This window comes from Macaca mulatta, chromosome 14 (assembly GCF_049350105.2).
Source record: "Macaca mulatta isolate MMU2019108-1 chromosome 14, T2T-MMU8v2.0, whole genome shotgun sequence".
NCBI classification, from domain to species: domain Eukaryota; kingdom Metazoa; phylum Chordata; class Mammalia; order Primates; family Cercopithecidae; genus Macaca; species Macaca mulatta.
This window is the reverse complement of record NC_133419.1, coordinates 120073079-120093215: the sequence shown is the minus strand read 5'-3', so window position 1 is coordinate 120093215 and position 20137 is coordinate 120073079. Positions and strand designations below refer to the sequence as shown.

Below are 20137 nucleotides of genomic sequence, written 5' to 3'. Positions count from 1 at the left end.
AGTAAAGCAGTTTCCTGAATTTGGTGACAACATGGACTAGAGGACTCTAGTCTCTTCCCCCTTTAGGGCTTCACTTCAGTAAGTCTTAAAATTAGGGTGTGGTAGCTCACGCCTGTAATCCCAGCACTTTGGGAGGCCAAGGCAGGTGGATCACTTGAGGTCAAGAGTTTGAGACCATCCTGGCCAACATGGAGAAATCCTGTCTCTACTAAAAAATAAATAAATAAATAAACAAACAAACAAATATTAGCTAGGTGTGGTGGCACACGCCTGTAATCCCAGCTACTTGGGAGGCTAAGGCAGGAGAATCGCTTGACCCAGGAGGTAGAGGTTACAGTGGGCCACTACACTCCAGCCTGGGTGGCAGAGTGAGATTCAGTCTTAAAAAAAAAAGTATTAGAGCTTGGTGCGGTGGCAGGCACCTGTAATCTCAACTTCTTGAGAAGCTGAGCTGGGAGGCCCCCTTGAGCCCAGAAGTTTGAGGCCATCCTAAGCAACACTGCGAGACCTTGTCTCAAAAAAATAATAAAACAATAATTCTTAAAAACCAACAATAAGCTGGTTGGGCTGAAATCATGTATTTGTATAACAAACATTAAGCACCTAAATGCACCTGGCTCTGTGCTAAGCTATAAAAGACACAAGCCCCTGACTGAAGGGGTCCACAGCCCAACAAGATGGAGGAATCAATTTCAGTGCAGTGATCAGCAAGCACTATGAGGAAGGGAAGTTGTGGAAGACACCAGTGCGGGTGTCTTGCATTAACTTCTTACTTCTCAGCAATGGGACCCATAAACTAGAACTGAAACGTGCGATCCAGAAGAAAGACTCTATTTCCCAGTTCCACTGCAGTGAGATGGGCCTATGTGATTAAGTTCTGTCCAGTGGGATATAAGCACAAAATAGTATGTGTAATTTCTATGAAGGGCTCTAGAAGAGAGAAAGTGTGCCTTTCTCCCCACTTTCGCCTTATGCTAGCTGGAATGTGGAGGTGATGGCTGGAACTGGAACAGCTATTTTGGACTAAGAGATAGATGGAATTTGTGTGTTGCAAATGACAAAGCACAAAATAGAAGCCTGAGTCCTTGGTGATGGTGGAGCTGTCAGGGCAGCCATGGACAACCTTTTTTAAGTGACTGTTATTTGGGCTTTTCTGCATTCATCATTAACTAAACCTAAAACTACCTTAAAAATAATCTGCAGGCCAGGCACAGTGGCTGACGCCTGTAATCTCAGCACTTTGGGAGGCTGAGGCCGGTGGATTGCTTGAGCCCAGGAGTTCAAAATCAGCCTGGGCAAGGTGGTAAAACCCCATCTCCACAAAAAAATACAAAAATTAGCTGGGCATGATGGCACCCGCCTGTAGTCCCAGCTACTTGGGTGGCTGAGGTGGGAGGATCAATTGAGCCTGGAAGGTTGAGGCTTCAGTGACCAAGATCATACCACCGCAACCCAGGGTGACAGAATGAGACCCTGTCTTCAAAAAACAAAAAAAGAAGCTGCTACTTAACACTGCTGAATTGTACACTTAACAATGGTTAAGATAGTAATTTATGACTTTTTAACCACAACTTTGTTTAAAAAGTCAAAGGTCAAATTAATAGAAACAGAAAATAGAATGGTGGTTGCCAGGGGCTGTGGGGAGAGGGAATGGGGAGTTATTGTTTAATGGGCACAGAGTTTTGGTTTTGCAAGATGAAAACAGTTCCGTGGATGGGTGGTGGGGATGGTAGCACGACAGTGTGAATGTACATAATGCCACTGAACCATACACTTTTTAAAAAATAGAGATGGGGTTTTACTATGTTGCCCAGGCTGGTTTCAAACTCCTGGGCTGAAGTGATCCTCCCCCTCAGCCTGCCAAAGTGCTGGGATTGCAGGTGTAAGCCACCACACCCAGCCTGAATCGTACACTTAAAGGTGACTGAGATGGTAAATTTTATATTCAGTGTATTTTATCACAATATTAAATAAATAGAATAAGCCAAGGTACCAGGAAACTCTTTATCAAAACTCATCAAACTGCGCACTTAAAATAGGTGAATTTCACTGAATATAAATTACACCTTATCAAAGTGCTATGGGAACACATATGTAGGGCCCTTTTGCCAGGCAAAAGTAGCTTCCCAGAGGAGAAGTCATGAGTAAGAGGGCAAAAAGCAGTCTCTACTATTTTGTAAACTAATTGCAAAAAAAGAAATTTTATGTTATTTCTTCTATACTCTGCAAAATCAGGGAAAAGGGAGAGGAAGCCATCGTGGGTTCAGTCTGAGGACAGGCCTTAGCCCCTCTCTAGGTTAATACACAACTGCTGGTGGATATAACAGCTCTTAGACTTCCCAGCCTCTGGAACTCTGAGAAATAAATTTCTGTTGTTTATAAGCTGCCTGGTCTGTGGTATTCTGTCACAGCAGTATGAATGAACTAAGGTAACATTAAATAACGATTTTAACCAAAAATTATGATGATGATATATTGAAGGATGGGAAAAGGTTAAGTGTATGTATTTGGTGAAGCAGAAAATGGGCATATAAGAAAGCTAAAACCACAGTTCCAATAGTTGAAAGTCAATAAAGGCCGGGCGCAGTGGTTCACACCTGTAATCCCAGCATTTTGAGAGGCCAAGGCAGGCGGATCACCTGAGGTCAGGTGTTCGAGACCAGCCTGGCCAACGTGGTGAAACCCCCATCTTTACTAAAAATACAAAAATTAGCTGGGTGTGGTGGCAGATGCCTGTAATTCCAGCTACTCAGGAGGCTGAGGCAGGAGAACCACTTGAACCCGGGAGGTGTAGGTTGCAGTGAGCTAGATCATGCCATCGCACTCCAGCCTAGATGACAAGAGCGAAACTCCATCTCAAAAAAAAAAAAAAAGTCAATAGATCATACTTAACACTGAAAAAATCAAGAAATAGTTCTATATATACTTTATATATATACTTTTATATGTTACATACTTTACATATATACACTTTATATATCTATATGAGAGAAATGTTTAAACAATCATTATTTGTCAATTAAAACTAATAATAAAGGCCAAAAATAAAATATAAAAATAAATAAAAATGTAAAAATCAAAATTACAAAATCACGTGCTTCCTTTTCACTAGAAAGGAATTTTCACTAGATATTAAGGTTACTAGGGGTTAAGAATTTTAGGCTAGGTGTGGTGGGTCACATCTGTAATCCTAGCACTTTGGGAGGCCAAAGCAAGAGGATCACTTGAGCCCAGGAGTTTGAAACCGGCCTGGGTAACATAATGAGACCCCGTCTACCAAAAAAAAAATGTTTAAATAGCTGGGTGCGGTGGCGTGCACCTGTAGTCCCAGCTACTTAGGAGGGTGATGTGGAAGGATTGCTTGAGTCCAGGATGTTGAGGCTGCACTTAAGCCATGATCACACCACTACACTCCAGCCTGGGTGACAGAGCAAGACCCTGTCTCTAAAAAACAAATGTTTAAGAATTCTAATTTGCTTGAGCCCAGGAGTTCAAGACCAACCTGTGCAACATAGTGAGACCCCATCTCTACAAAAAATTTTTAAAATTAGCCAGGCTTGGTGGCACGTGCCTGTTGTCCCAGCTACTTGGGAGACTGAGGTGGGAAGATGGTTTGAGCCCCAGAGGCAGAGGTTCAGTGAGCCGAGATCATGCCATTGCACTCTAGCATGAGACCCTGTCTCAAAGGGGGAAAAAAAAACAAAACACTTAGGCACCATGGTAAAACCCCTTTTCAACCAAAAATACAAAAAAAAAAAGAAAAAAAATAAGCCCAGCTTGGTGGCATACATCTGTAGTCCCAGCTACTCAGGAGGCTGAAGTAGGAGGACTACTTGAGCCCAGAAGGCAGAGGTTACAGTGAGGCAAGATCACACCATTGCACTCCCAGTCCGCGTGACAGAGACTTCATCTCAAAAAAAAAAATTAATAAAAAAGAATTCTAATTAATATATGTAATAAAGACTACCAGATGTAGTAAAGATGAAAGAAAATAACTCAGTCGGGTGTGATGGCTCAAGCCTGTAATTCTAGCACTTTGGGAGGCCAAGGCAGGTGAATCACTTAAGGCCAGGAGTTCAAGACCAGCCTGGCCAACATGGCAAAACCCTCTCTCTACTAAAAATAGAAAAAAAAATTAGCTGGGTGTGGTGGCGCACACCTGTAATCCCAGCTACTTGGGAGGCTGAAGGACAAGAATCATTTGAACCTGAGAGGCAGAGGCTGCAGTGAACTGCTGAGATTGAACCACTGAATTCCAGCCTGGGTGACAAAGGAAGACTCTGTATCAAAAAAAAAAAAAAAAAAAAGAAGAAGAAGAAAGAAAGAAAGCAACTGTATATTAAAAATGTATTTTAAAAGTAGGTGTGTTTTCAGCAAGAAAAAGTATGCAAGGAATGTGTTTCCTTTAAAGGAAAAAGAGAATGGTGTTATCTTGAAAACAAGATGATTGTTCCAGAATAATAAAGAAGAAAACAAGTAAGACACAAACTGAACAAATATAGAGAGTTGTAAAAGATCTGCAAGAAAGGGCATATTGAGGGAAGAGCAAGATGGCAGAATAGGAGACCACTAATTGTCCCCTCCTCTCTGGCAAGCATACCAATTTAACAACTATCTACACACACAAAAAGCACCTTCATTAGAACTAAAAATCAGGTGAGCACTCATAGTACCTGGATTTAACTTCATATTGCTGAAAGAAGGGCTGAACAGGTAGGAAAAACAGTCTTAAATCGCTGACGCCATCCCTCCATCCCCCAGCAGCAGCAGCATGGTGTGGAGAGTGTTTCTGTGCACTGGGGAGAGGGAGAGCACAGCAATTTTGAAGTACCTAACTCCGTGGTGCCCTGTTATAGCAGAAAACAAAACCAGACCAAACTCAGTTAATGCCCACCCGTGGGGGGAGCATTTAAAGCAGCCCTAGCCAGAGGGGAATTGCCAATCCCAGCAGTGTGAACTTGAGTCCCTGCAAGCCTCGCCACAATGGGCTAAAGTGCTCTGGGGCTCTAAAGAAACTTGAAAGGCAGTCTAGGCTACAAGGACTGCAACTCCTAGGCGAGTCCTAGTGCTGAACTGAGCCCAAAGTCATTGGACTGCGGAGACACACAACTTACTGAGACATCAGCTGGGGTGGCTAAGGGAGTGTTGATACCAGGCAGTTTTAAAAAACTAAAGTTGATGGATATAAAGTCAGTAAAGCCCCTTGGATATTACCAAAGCTCTGACTAAAATATCATATTTTAAAACTTACATAGAATTAATACCTGTGTTGCATTTATATAAACAGATCTACCTTGATGAAACTAGACTTATTCTGTTAAAAAAATTTAACTGTGACTATTTTTTATAAAAATGAGAGTGACTATTAAAAAGACTACATTTCAATAGAAAACTGTAGAGCACCAATTACCAAATTCTAATCCTGTTTAAGATTTGTTATCCGCCAGGCGCGGTGGCTCACGCCTGTAATCCCAGCACTTTGGGAGGCCGAGGCGGGCGGATCACAAGGTCAGGAGATCAAGACCACGGTGAAACCCCGTCTCTACTAAAAATACAAAAAATTAGCCGGGCGCGGTTGTGGGCGCCTGTAGTCCCAGCTACTCGGGAGGCTGAGGCAGGAGAATGGCGTGAACCCGGGAGGCGGAGCTTGCAGTGAGCCGAGATCGCGCCACTGCACTCCAGCCTGGGTGACAGAGCGAGACTCCGTCTCAAAAAAAAAAAAAAAAAAAAAGATTTGTTATCCATCTATAAACTGGATTGAATCCTGAAGTTCTCTAGTTTCATTAAAAACTAAAACTGCCCTTTTCTCAAGTCCTAAAAGCTGAAACTGAATGACTTCAAACTTCAGAAAAAATCACTGCAACAGACCATGTATAGATAGCCTTTATGCCTGCTGCTATATGAGTTCACCAGAACACCAGCTGATGACACAACCAGCTCTCAAATGCCATCTCCATTCCACCATCTAGATACTTCAAACTCAAATCTATAAATCTTGACCCTCCAGACACAAAGACGAAGGTCATAATTTGCTCCAAATATTAATCTTTGTTTTTCCTTTGTTTTCATAGAATAATAACTTGAATTCTCTTCAAGCAATATAATCTGAAATGAACAATTTAGCCTCAAAAGTACTCCAAAACAGAAGTGCTTGACACCGCACAGTTTAACAAAGAAGAGCTTGTGCTTTTATTGATTTAAAAAAAGCTTTACCACGGATGGTGGCTCACACTTATAATCCCAGCACTTTGGGAGGCCAAGGTGGGCAGATCATTTGAGCCTAGAGCTTTGAGACCAGGCTGGGCACCGTGGCGAAACCCCATCTCCAAAAAAAATACAAAAATTAGCCAGGTGTGGTGGCACATGCCTGTAATCCTAGCTACTTGGGAGGCTGAGGTGGGAGGATCCCTTGTGCCTAGGAGGTCAAGGCTGCAATGAGCCTTGATTGCACCACTGCACTCTAGCCTGGGTAACAGAGACTCTGTCTCAAAAAAAAAAAATGTTGTTTCTATGTCAATAAATTAGAAATTATTGCCCCACAGGATAACTAGAAAGCCACATAAAGGAGAATGAAACTGAATCCTCATCTCTCATCTTAAACAAAAAACAACTCAAGATAGATCAGGGACTTAAATCTTAAGACCTGAAACTATAAAAATTCTAGAAGATAACACTGGGGAAAAAACCCTTCTAGACATTGGCTTAGGCAAAGACTTCATTACTAAGAACCCAAAAGCGAATGCAACAAAAACAAAGATAAATAGGTGGGACTTAATTAAACTAAAGAGCTCCTGCACAGCAAAAGGAACAGTCAGCAGAGTAAACAGACAACCCATGGAGTGGGAGAAAACCTTCACAATCTATACATCCAAAAAAGGACTAATATCCAGAATCTACAGGGAACTCAAACAAATTAGCAAGAAAAAAACAAACTATCCCATCAAAAAGTGGGCTAAGGACATGAATAGACAATTCTCAAAAGAAGATATACAAATGGCCAACAAACATATGAAAAAATGCTCAACATCACTAATGATCAGGGAAATGCAAATTAAAACCCAGCGTGATACATCCTTATTGTTGCAAGAATGGCCATAATCAAAAAATAATAGATGTTGGTGTGGATGCGGTGATCAGGGAACACTTCTACACTGCTGGCGGGAATGTAAACTAGTACAACCACTGTGGAAAACCGAGTGGAAATTCCTTAAAGAGCTAAAAGTAGAACTACCATTTGATCCAGCAATCCCACCACTGAGTACCCAGAAAATAAGTCATTATACAAAAAAGATACTTGCACACACGTTTATAGCAACAGAATTCACAATTGCAGAAATATGGAACCAACCCAAATGCCCATCAATCAATGAGTGGATATATGTGATGGAATACTACTCAGTCATAAAAAGGAGTTAATGGATTTGTAGCAACCTGGATGGAACTGGAGACTATTATTCTAAGTGAAGTAACTCAGGAATGGAAAACCAAATATCATATGTTCTCACTCGTAAGTGGGAGCTAAACTATGAGGATGCAAAGGCACAAGAATGATACGATGGACTTTGGGGACTCAGGGAAAAGGGTGGGAGGAAGGTGAGGGATAAAAGACCACCAACTGGGTTGCGTGTACACTGCTCAGGTGATGGATGCAGCAAAACACCGCAAATCATCACTAAAGAACTACTCATGTAACCAAATACCACCTGTTCCCCCAAAAACCTATGGAAATAAATTGTTCAAAAAAGAAATTATTGCCCCCAATTCAAAGGATCTTAAACAAATTTAAGTTCCTCATCAGATAGGTGTGGTCTACCTGATCCACTGATTTATTTAATTGATTAACTCTTGGCTTTTTGTATTTTTAGTAGAGACGGGATTTCACCATACTGGCCAGGCTGGTCTTGAACTCCTGAGCTCAGTGTCTGCTCCAGAGAATTTTTCAATTTTTGGCTGTTATTCTCCTTATAATCATGATTTCCAGCTCTGTAGTCCATTGTATCCTCTCAAGGGGTTTGAATGCTTTCCAGCAGCATTCAGGTGTGAGACCCTAACCACTCACACATCAAATAATTGCTATCAGGATTAGACAACTAGAAGAACTCAACAACCCCACCACTCAAGCCTATGATGACTCTGCAACTGCAGATAATGATGACTACCTGACCTTCCATTCCAACACAACTGATGAGAATGACATCTACACAATTCTTTGTTCCAGTAACTAGTCAATAATGGTAACCTGGTTACTGAGAGTAATGCTATACTGTTTGGTCATACTCTCAGCTTGCTGGGAGAATGACCAAAAGCGGGGAACTGTTAAAATAAATTTAAAGGGATACTAGGCCTGAAGAATCCCCGAGCAGACAAAACCAGTGAGGCTTCGTTACAAGACCTAAACCTTGCTTGATTTGCAAACATAAGTGGAACTTGACGTTTTTCTTATAAATGCCTATATTAAGGAAAAACAAATCATAAGCTCAACCAGTCAGAAATAGCCAACACACTTATACTATATAACCAAGGACTTTCCAACAGGATAGGCCAAATAAGGCAATTGTATAATTGCAACCAATCAAATAATGTATTGATTTTGCTTCTGCATTTACCCCATAAATACTTGCCCCTGATGGCTTGCCGCCAGAACAGACTTCTTCAGTTTGGTGTTTGCCAATTCATCAATTGCTTCTTACTCAAATAAACTCAAAAATATTATCGTGCCTCAGATTTTTATTTAACGCAAGGAATTAGGGGCCACACACCTGCAGCCATGAGGAATTGGAGTCTACCAACAACCTGAATGAACTTGGAAGTGGATCCTTGCCCCAAGCCTCCAGACATGAGTCCAGCCCAGCTGACACCTTGATTTTGGTCTTGTGGGACCCTGACCAGAGAACCAGCTGAGCCCACCAGGACTTCTGACCTGTAAGATAAGAAATAGATATCGTCCAAGTGCGGTGGCTCATACCTGTAATCCTAGTACTTTGGGAGGCTGAGGCAGGAGGATTGCTTGAACTAAGGAGTTTGAAACCAGCCTGGGCAACATATGAGACCTCATCTCTATCATTTTTTTTTAAATAATGATAATAAAATAAATGGGTATTGTTTTTTAGCCACTAGATTTTGGGGCATGTGTTATACAGCAATAGAAAACATGGTGGGAAAATAAATGAACCAGGAAAACATAATAGAAATGCTGGGCAGTGCTGAGTACGTCCATCTGAGGTCTGTGGTCGTGAACATAAAGTGGACCTAATCAGGTGATCTGTATCTTCCAACTGCATGAGTGCAAGCACAGGGAGGTGGAGAAGATGGCTTCAGCAAGGGTCCAGGTGTTTCTGGGCAAGAGCAGCAGAGAGAAGGAGGGGCAAAAAATGAAGGAAGTTGGCAAAGGAGAGAGTCTAATGAGGCATTGTAGAGTCTGCTGTGTAAGGATGTGAAGATGCTGGCAGGTGGGCAGATGACCCACAATGAGAAAGCGACTCAAGAGGTCCAAAGTGGCAGGCCAGAGAGCTGGAAGGATCGTCCACATGGCTGCAGACATCCCAAGATGACGAAGAAGAAGGGCAGAGAGGAAGACAATGGGCCAGGAGCCAGTTGTAAAGGAGATGAAGTTCCCTGAAGCCAGCAGCTGCCAGCAACAAAAGATGGCGATGCCAAAACCAAACACCAGGAGCTCCAGAGAGCAGGGCTGCTTACCAGAAGAGAGGTAAGCAAGACACTTATCCCCATCACCTGTCAATGTGACCTCACCTAGAAGCGGGCTCTGCAGGTGGAATCAAGTTAAGATGAGGTGGGCCCTAATCTAATGACTAATATCATAAAACAAGGGAAAGTTGGACACAGGGAAACAGGAGACAGAGAGAAGAAGGCCATGTGAAGATGGAGGCGGAGATTGGAGTGATGCAGTCACAAATCAACAAACACCTGAGGCTCCAGAAGCTGGAAGAGGCAAGGAAGGATCTCCCCTAGAGGCTTCAGAGGGAGCATGGCCCTTCTGACACCTTGATTGCAGACTTCCAGCCTCCAGAACTAGGAGAGAATGAAGCTGTCATTTTAAACCACCTGGTCGTGGTAATTTGTATGGCAGCCCATGCAAACAAATATCCCACCTCCTGACTCTGTGGCATGTGAGGGTGAGAGAAAAGCAGGCTCTGTTTCAGAGGGCTTCGGGGGGAATAATGTCCTTAGGGGAAAGTGAGTTTCACTTAAGCCAAGAAAATCAAGAGAAACTTTGGAGGAGGGCTTGAGGACAAAGTGGGGCTTGCTCAGCCCAGAGCAGTGCCAAGGCCATGAGAGGGTGCAGGGGGAGAGGAAAGGGTGAGGCCTGGCTCAAATAAGGAGATGCAACAGGAGAGACGCGAGCTGTGGTGATTATGGATTACCTGGGCTCTCCAGACTCATAGCGACTGAGATGGACAGGGAGGACCCGTATGACAGAGTCAAGTGAGACAGTCACTGAGAGGACAGGTAATCCATTTACAGTACAGGCCTGATACTTTTTCCACCATGTGGGAGTCGCTGCACCTTCTGTGGTGTGGTCACCTGCAGAGAGGGGCCCTGGCATGGTCAGGAGACTGCACTCTCCTGCTGCAGGGCCTTCTGAGGCAGCTCCACCATTTACTCAGCTGTGACTCAGCCTCTTTGATCCTCTGTGATCTCTGATGATGGCCATCATCAGCCCAGACTACTCTGGGCTCAGACTTTGGAACTTCACAGCTTTATAGTTCCTGCCATCCATGTTGCTGTACAATATGGTAGCCACTAGCTACATGAGACTAAACTTAAACCAATTAAATTTACATACATTTAAAATTCAGTTCCTCAGTCACACCAGCCACATTTCAAGTGCTCAGTGGCCACATGAGACTAGTAGTTGACGTCCTGGATAGAGCGGAAATCATTTTCCGTCATCACAGAAAGTTCTACTGGACAGCGCTGGACTAGACCGTGCATATGGGGTGTCTGAACCACTGCCTTCTCAAGGCAGAGCTGCTCCGTGGTCGCTGCACTCATGTAGGGAGGCGGAACAAGAGGTAAGGGCCCTTGTAGGAACCTCTCTGCCTGGCTCCCTGAGACAAAGGTCAGCTTACCTTCAGCCCAGGAATGCTCTGAACGCACCCCCACCTCAGAGTCCAGGACACAGCGCCATGAGGCCCGAAGAGGGGGAGGTTTTTCTTTTTTTTTCTTTTTTGAGACAGAGTCTCGCACTCTCACCCAGGCTGGAGCGCAGTGGCGCGATCTCGGCTCACTGCAAGCTCCGCCTCCCGGGTTCACGCCATTCTCCTGCCTCAGCCTCCGGAGTAGCTGGGACTACAGGCGCCCGCCACCACGCCCAGCTAATTTTTTGTATTTTTAGTAGAGACAGGGTTTCACCGTGTTAGCCAGGATGGTCTCAATCTCCTGACCTCATGATCTGCCCGCCTTGGCCTCCCAAAGTGCTGGGATTACAGGCATGAGCCACCGCGCCCGGCCGGAGGTTTCTCTTTACAGCTAGCCCAAGGCCCACCACTTCCCCCATTCCTTATTTCCTGCCTCAGCACAGCTGACAGCAGAAGTCCACTTCCTCCAGAGGAGCACGGACATCGCACAGGCTCAGCGCCCCCGCCCCAGCAAACCACTCACGTGCTCACAGCACATGTCAAGTCAGAACATCCAGAAATGTCTATCGGGTCCCTACATCTAGAGACCACCCAGTTCTTTCTCACCTCTGGCTCTCTGACGAGGCGAAGCCCTCCCTAGCCCTCTCCGTCTTGCTCCTCAGCTCCTGTGAACACCTGCTGGGCTAAGCCCTGGCAACAGTGTTCCACCCAGCACACTGGACACTCGGGGAGAAGAAACGCCTCTCTCCCCCATCACCGTCTAAAAAGCAAGAAGCCACAAAAACACAATTCCCACTCACGCATTTAACATTCTGCGCTCAGATCACTGGTGGATATGGCTTTGGCTTTGTACTTAGGAAATAAAGCCGTTTGTAGTGATTTTCCCAAAGCAAAGAACAGTCAGCCCCAAGAAGAACTGAAAAACCGAAGTCTCCTCCTCTAGAAAGTGAAAAGTGCTTGCATCTTTTTTTTTTTTTTTTTTTTTGAGACAGGGCCTCGTTGTGTCATCCAGGCTGGAGTGCAGTGGCATGATCACGGCTCACTGCAACCTCTTCCTTCTGGGCTCAAGTGATCCTTCCACCTCAGCCTTCCAAGTAGCTGAGGCTACAGGCTTGTGCCACCACTCCTGGCTAATTTTTTGTAAAGACAGGTTTACTCCATGTTGCCCAGGTTGGCCTCAAACTACTGGGCTCAAGCAATCCACCCACCTCGGCCTCCCAAAGTGCTGGGATTATAGGCGTGAGTCACCACTCCTGGCTGCAGCTTTTCTTTTTTTTTTTTTTTTTTTTTTTTTTTGAGATGGAGTCTCACTCTGTTGCCAGGCTGGAGTGCAGTGGCGCGATCGCGGCTCACTGCAACCTCTGCCTCCCGGGTTAAGGTGATTCTCCTGCCTCAGCCTCCCAAATAGGTGTGACTATAGGCGCCCGCCACCATGCCCAGCTAATTTTTTGTATTTTTAGTAGAGATGGGGTTTCACTATGTTGGCCAGGATGGTCTTGATCGCTTGACCTTGTGATCCACATGCCTCGGCCTCCCAAAGTGCTGGGATTACAGGTGTGAGCCACCGCGCCCAGCCTGCAACTTTTAAATAGTTTTTCCTGCTTCCCCTTACCAAGGTTTTGAAAATCATAGGATCTAATCTCAAGCCAGGTCCCCCAAAAGCTGTTTTGAAGACCATGATGGGGCCAGTGAGGGCAATAACTGGAAATCCTCAAATCAGAAGGTACTGGATGTCTGGATTAACAACTTGACCCAAAGAGAACATCTAACTATACATCATCTGCATCAAAACAAAGTGGATTTACGAGAATGGTAACTGCAGGGAAATCCTAAAAACATTAAATCACCCAGGTATACGTGGAAATTACACAATACACACTACTGCTAATTTCAGATCTGTTGTTGATAATTTATTTACTGTGCAAAATTTTAGTTGTGATTTTAGTGAAGATCGAGTATTTATCAGGCATTTCATAGGTCATTCAGTTTTCTGAATCTTATCTTTTATCGAGAATCTTCACCTGCAAAACCTCCCACTGTTTCAGCAACCTAACCCTGTGATTAGGAAGGGAATACTCTCAAACCAGGAGAAGTATAACAATAAAACCCCAAACTACGACAGAAGCAATGTGGGTGAAAAGGGGGAAATTTTAGGGGGGGGCTAAAGATGTAGAATCCATGGCCCCCACTGGATATAGGGAATATGATGACATCTTACAATATTATTTGTGGTTTCTTCCCCTTCTCCCTTATAGCCTCACTTTGAGCAGCCCAGCTTTTGTGCTGATGCCTTAGTGAAAAGACACAACAACAAAAACGAGGGGAAATGGAAATCCACTTCTGACTTTTGAATTTCAATCGCCTAGGCAGGCCCTTAGGAAAACAGAAAGGACCCCCAGTCTGGATAGAAGATGTGCAGGAAATATTCTGGATAAAGCAAGGCCTCGCATTGATTTCACCCCAGTTCCATGGCACGAGCACAACTCACAGGCAAGAGCCAACGGGAATGCAGTGACAGCACGGACAGTGGTAGGTTCTGTCCTCAGGCACCTGAGTGCAGACAGACAGCAAAACCCCCAAGAAGGTTTTCGAGATCTGATGGCAGTGGAACTCCAGACCTAAGGAGACAAGACCTCCAAAAGAAGACATGGCTGCAGAGTGTAGCCTGTTGTGGAGGCAGCTTGAACCATGGACAGTGCCACACTGTCTCATGCTACCCCAGGGCATGGGAGCAGCAGAATGAACCCTGTGTCCAAGAGCAACTGAGAGGTAGCACAGAGACACCAGACCTAAAGAGGCCATGCAAGCAGGAGCCAGGCAGAGGATATGTCAGAGGACATTGGGTGGCCACTTAATAACAGGACCCACTTCCGCCAGTGCTTTGGCAAAATACATACATAAGAGACACCTCCCAGAATTAAGGCAATCCCTGGAGAGAGGGGAGATTCCACCAATGGATTAAAATTAAGCATCTAACATTCCAGGAGAACAGGAGCTGGCTCAGAATAGAAACATAAGAGCTAGGCACTGTGGCATACATCTGTAATCCCAGCTACTTGGAGGCTGAAGTCAGAGGATCCCTTAAACCCTGGAGTTCGAGACTAGCCTGCGCAACATAGCGAGACTCAGTCTCAGAAAAATAAAAAATGTGTAAAAAAAATTTACAAATATAGTTATATTATAGAAAAACAATGTTATATGTATGCTCCCACATATCTGAGTCTGTAGAATAAGGTAATACCACTATAAGAATCAAGGGACTGTGGCCAGGCGCAATGGCTCACATCTGTAATCCCAGCACTTTGGGAGGCCAAGGCGGGTGGATCACCTGAGGTCAGGAGTTCGAGACCAGCCTGGCCAACATGGCGAAACCCCATCTCTACAAAAATACAAAAATTAGCCAGGCATGATGGCAGGTGCCAGTAATCCCAGCTACTCAGGAGGCTGAGGCAGGAGAATCACTTGAATCGGGAAGGTGAAGGTTGCAGTGAGCTGAGGTCACGCCACTGAACTCCAGCCTGGGCAGCAGAGCAAGACTCCATCTCCAAAATAAGAAAAGAAAAGAAAAGAATCAAGGGACTGAGAGAAGCTAGAAACTACCAAATTTCTGGCCAGGGAACTGGACAGATGGTGGGGCCATTCATGGATGTGGGGGAATAAAGAAAGGGGGCAAACTGAGTGAAAAATGCTGAGTTGAAGGTTTGGCCATGCCAAGGCTGAGATGCTGATGAGGCATCTAGGGATGTCAGGAGGCAGGTGGATAATTATGACTGCTGCTCAGGAATGAGGCCTGCTTGAAAATACAGATTTTTTGCATCATCAGCCTATACAAATAGCACCTGACAGATGAGTAGTAGCTCCGAGTGATGACCTTACATACTCAGTATGAGCCAGGCATTGTTGTAAGCTTTTTATGCCTACTGACTCATTGGATCCTCAAATGAGAACCCTGTGAAGCAGGTATTACGACTATGTTGGGTTTTGTTTGTTTGCTTGTTTGTTTTTGGGACAGAGTCTCGCTCTGTTGCCCAGGCTGGAGCACGGTGGTGCGATCTCAGCTCACTGCAAGCTCTGCCTCCCAGGTTCACACTATTCTCCTGCCTTCAGCCTCCCAAGTAGCTGGGACTACGCCACCACGCCTGGCTAATTTTTTTGTATTTTCAGTAAAGACAGAGTTTCACTGTGTTAGCCAGGATGGTCTCTATCTCCTGACCTCGTGATCCGCCCACCTCGGCCTCCCAAAATGCTGGGATTACAGGTGTGAGCCACTGCGCCCAGCCTATCTTTCTTTTTTAAGTGGCGATGTCTCCTTATGTTGCCCAAGCTGGACTAGAACTCCTGAGCTCAAGCCATCCTCCCACCTCAGCCTCCCAGGCTGCTGGGACCACAGGCACATGCTACCATGCCCAGCCTCACTTTGGTAAATATATGAAGAAATGGATATAAATGTTTCAGGTCTCACAGCTAGGAACCAGAGAAATCAGAAGTTATCCCAGTAAATCTACAACCTGCACATGTAACAACCACTGTGCTATACTGCCTTAAAGGAGGATAAAGGAACACCAGGGGAAAAGGAGAATGAGGAGGTGACAGCTGTCAGGAGGAAAACCAGAAAAGCAGTGTGTCCACAAAACCTAAAGGAGGAGACAGCTGAGGGAGGAAATGGTTGGAGGTATCAGATTTGTAGGTGGTCAAGTGACTGATTACAACTAAAAAGTGCCCATTGGAATTAGCATCTAGATCAGTGATGATGCCTAACAGAAGTGTCCTGAGGTTGGAGGGAGAGCAGACGTGTTGCAGATGCTGCATAGACTAGGAGGTGGGGAAATACAGCATGCACAACTCTGCCAAGAAAATTGTGAAGAGGGGAGAGCTAGAACCTAAGTTAAAGATTTTCATTTTTTAAAGAGGAAGGGTGTGGAGCCTTTTACACGGCAAAGGAAAAGTCAGTAGAAAATGGAAGTTTTAAAGAGATAGGACTCCAAACACGTGCAAGCAATTGTGAGTGGGATGTGATTGGAGACACTTTCAAGTCATGATTTCTAACCTCAGCTGGGCCCCTGATGCTGCCTGACAACCACACTGCATTTGTGGGAATTCGAGTCCAGTCACTGCCCCACTCTCTCACACAGCAGTTCTCAAAGGGTCATCCCCGTACGGGCGACTGCAGCATCACCTGGCACTTGTTAGAAATGCAGATTCCCGGGCCCATCCTAGACCTACTGAATCAGAATGTCTGGGGGAAGGGAGGGCCTTTTTTTTTTTCTTTTGAGATAGCATCTCACTCTGTAGCTCAGGCTGGAGTGCAGTGGCACAATCACAGCTCATTGAAGCCTTGACCTCCCAGGCTCAAGCAATCCTCCCATCTCAGCCTCCTGAGTAGCTGGACCATAGGCGCACACCACCACACCTGGCTAATTTTTTTATTTTTTGAAGAGATAGGGTCGTTCTATGTTGCCCAGACTGTGGGAGGGCTTTAATAGGCTCTCTAGGTGGTTTTGGTACACACTAAAGTTTGAGAATCACTGCTCTCAGTGACTTTTTTAGAACTCCTCCTCCAGGTTCAAACTTCTAAGCCTTTCCCTTCATCCTCACAGTCAGCTGACCCTGCTTCCTAATTCACAAAGAGGAAAAAAAAAAAAAAGGCCTCGAAGAGATAATATCCACCAGCTTCTCCCACATCAATCCGCCTTCCCACATCTATGCCCAAATATCATGCCTTCTCTCTTTTTACTTTACCCAAATATCATGCCTTCTCTCTTTTTACTTTGCATGAGCCATCAGTCCTCTAACCAAAGCCAGCCCCTCTGCTTCTGGACTCTGTCCAATCCCTTCTCCCCTCATCAGGGACATTTCTCCAGACGTTCTCCTCACTCCCCACTGCATTGTCAATTTTCACTCTCTACTGGCTCCTCCCCATCAGCATATAACATATAACTATTTTTTCCCACTTAAGAAGTTTTCTTGACCTCACTTCTCCTTTTAGCTCCCAGCCAATTTCTCTCCTTCCTTTACAACACAACTCCTCCAAAGAGTTGCCTCCAAAGAGTTGTTTCCATCCCTCTCCTCCCATTCTTTCTTAAACTTATCAGCGATCAGACTTTTACCCCCACCACTCCACCAAAACTGTTCTTGTCAAAATCACCAATGACCTTCAATCAATTATCTTTGCTCTATATACTTTCCAGTGGGGGGGCAAGGGAGGGACAAGACATAAAACAAAAAAAAAAATCAATCAATCATTCAATTCTCAAACTCATCTTACTTACTTTATGGGCCACATTTAACACAATTGACCTTTCCCTCCTCCTCAGTAAGTTTCCTTCTCTTGGCCTTCAGCATACCACCATCTCTTGGGGTTTTTTTCCTCACTACACTGACCTATGCCTCCGTCTCTCTGATGGTTCCAACTGATCTCAAGCTCATATTGGAGAGCTCCAGAATTTAGTCCTTGCACGTCTTTTCTATCTACACTTGCTCCCTTGGTAATTCTTCTCATCTCCTGGCTTTAAATAACTTCCATATGCTGATGACTCTCAATCTTTTATCGCCAGCCCAGACCACACCAAACTTGCACATGAGCTGCTTTCTTGACATCTCCATTTGGATGCCTAGGAGACATACGTTTTTTGTTTTTTGTTTTTTTGAGGCTGTGTCTCGCTCTGTCACCCAGGCTGGAGTATAGTGGCACCATCTCGGCTCACCGAAACCGCTGCCTCCCAGGTTCCAGAGATTCTCTTACCACAGCCTTCCCCTTCTCAGTTAAAGTTCAGGTGAAAAATTCCTCCCTCCTCCCCACACTGCCTAATCCATCAGAAAATCCTGTTAGTCCACATTCAAAATACTTCTAAAATCCACCACTTTGAATCACCTCTTCTGCTACCACACTAACCAGAGGCTCACAATGACCTCCTAAATGGTCTCCTGCTTCTGCTCTCTTCAGCAATGGTCTCACGCTTCTGCTGTCTTCAGATCTGTTCTCTACACAGTAGCGAAAGGTAGGAACCCTGTCCCTCCTCTGCTCAAAACAAGCTTGTCCAACCCGCAGTCTGCGGGCCATATGTGGCCCAACACAAATTCATAAACTTTCTTAAAACATTATGAGGTTTTGCCCGGCCCAGTGGCTCACGCCTGTAATCCTAGCACTTTGGGAGGCCGAGGTGGGTGGACCATGAGGTTAGGAGATCGAGACCATCCTGGCTAACACAGTAAAACCCCGTCTCTACTAAAAATACAAAAAATTAGCTGGGTGTGGTGGCAGACGCCTATAGTCCCAGCTACCTGGGAGGCTGAGGCAGGAGAATGGCGTGAACCCGGGAGGCAGAACTTGCAGTGGACCAAGATTGGGGCACTGTACTCCAGCCTGGGCGACAGAGCAAGACTCTGTCTCTTAAAAAAAAAGAAAAAAACTATGAGGTTTTTTAGTGGTTTTTTTTTTTTTTTTTTTTTTTTTGAGACGGAGTCTCGCTCTGTCGCCCGGGCTGGAGTGCAGTGGCACGATCTCGGCTCACTGCAAGCTCCGCCTCCCGGGTTCACGCCATTCTCCTGCCTCAGCCTTCCGAGTAGCTGGGACTACAGGCGCCCGCCGCCTCGCCCGGCTAATTTTTTGCATTTTTAGTAGAGACGGGGTTTCACCGTGTTAGCCAGGATGGTCTCAATCTCCTGACCTCGTGATCCGCCCGCCTCGGCCTCCCAAAGTGCTGGGATTACAGGCGTGAGCCACCGCGCCCGGCCTTTAGTGATTTTTTTAAAGCTCATCAGCTATCTTTAATGTTAAGTGTATTTTATATGTGGCCCAAGACAATAATTCTTCTTCCACCATAACCCAGGGAAGCCAAAAGATTGGACACCCCTATTTCAAAACCTTTCAATAGCTCCATAAAAGCCAAAGTCCTCAGAAAGACCTTGGGGACATGCAGGTTTGGTCCTTCCCTTACCTCTCTGATCACATCTCCCACTCTTTCCCTATCTTTCTGTCTCTTCACTCCAGCCACATTGACTTTGTTCTTCCTCGAAAGTGGCAGGTTGCTCCCACCTCAGGACCTTTGTTTTTACTCTTCCCTCTGCCTAGAAGATTCTTTCCCTACATTTACATGTGGTTCACGCCTAGCCTCCCTCAGGTCACTTGAATGTTACCTTCTCTGAACACACTTCCTCCTTGCTTGATGTGCCCCCATAGCTCTTAGCACCATCTAACATATTACATATTCTACTTATTTATTGTCCTGCTTCTACTAGAATGTAAGCTCCCTGAGGGCAGGGATTGTGCCTGTTTTGTTCCCTGCTATATCTCCAGTTTCTAGACAAGTGACTGGCATGTCCAATATCCATCTGTAAAATGAAGTGATGGAATGAGGGCCCTAAGGAAATATAACATGGTGAAACCCCATCTCTACTAAATACAAAAAATTAGCTGGGGCCAGGCCCACTGGCTCACGCCTGTAATCTTAGCACTTTGGGGGTCTGAGGCTGGTGGATCACCTGAGGTCAGGAGTTCGAGACCAGCCTGACCAACACGGTGAAACCCTGTCTCTACTAAAAATACAAAAATTAGCCAGGCATGGTGGTGGGTGCCTGTAATCCCAGCTACTCGGGAGGCTGAGGCAGGAGAACTGCTTGAACCCAGGAGGAGGAGGTTGCAGTGAGCTGAAATTACGCCATTGCACTCCAGCCTGGGCAACAAGAGCGACATTCCGTCTCAAAAAAAAAAAAAAAAAAGAGTTGAAATCGAGAAGGGAATCGTCTTGGACAAGAACAGGGGTGCCTCTTTCACTGCTCCTGGTAAGAATGGATTCAGACATGTTTGCAGGTAGAAATTTAAGTATTCTCCTCCTGATTGCGTCTGATTTCTCTGGGAAATAGAAGAGAAGGAAGGACTTGAGGAGAGTAGCAATGGAGAGAGAGGTCTATGGTGAAGATGGGAGGCGTTAAGGGCACCTGCAAGGGTTGATGGAGCAGCTGAAGTTGAAAACCTGGATTTGCCTTGGTACCCAGCTACCTGGTTGTGCAGTTTTCCTCATCAACATCCGGGGAGTGGG

At 45.2% G+C, this 20137-nt stretch overlaps 1 long non-coding RNA gene across 1 annotated transcript in view; it reads right to left on the bottom strand.

Moving 5' to 3' along the window:
• LOC106993502 (uncharacterized) overlaps window positions 1–20137 on the bottom strand; it is a 133083-nt gene that overhangs the window by 86797 nt on the left and 26149 nt on the right. The gene's annotated exons all lie outside the window — the stretch shown is intronic.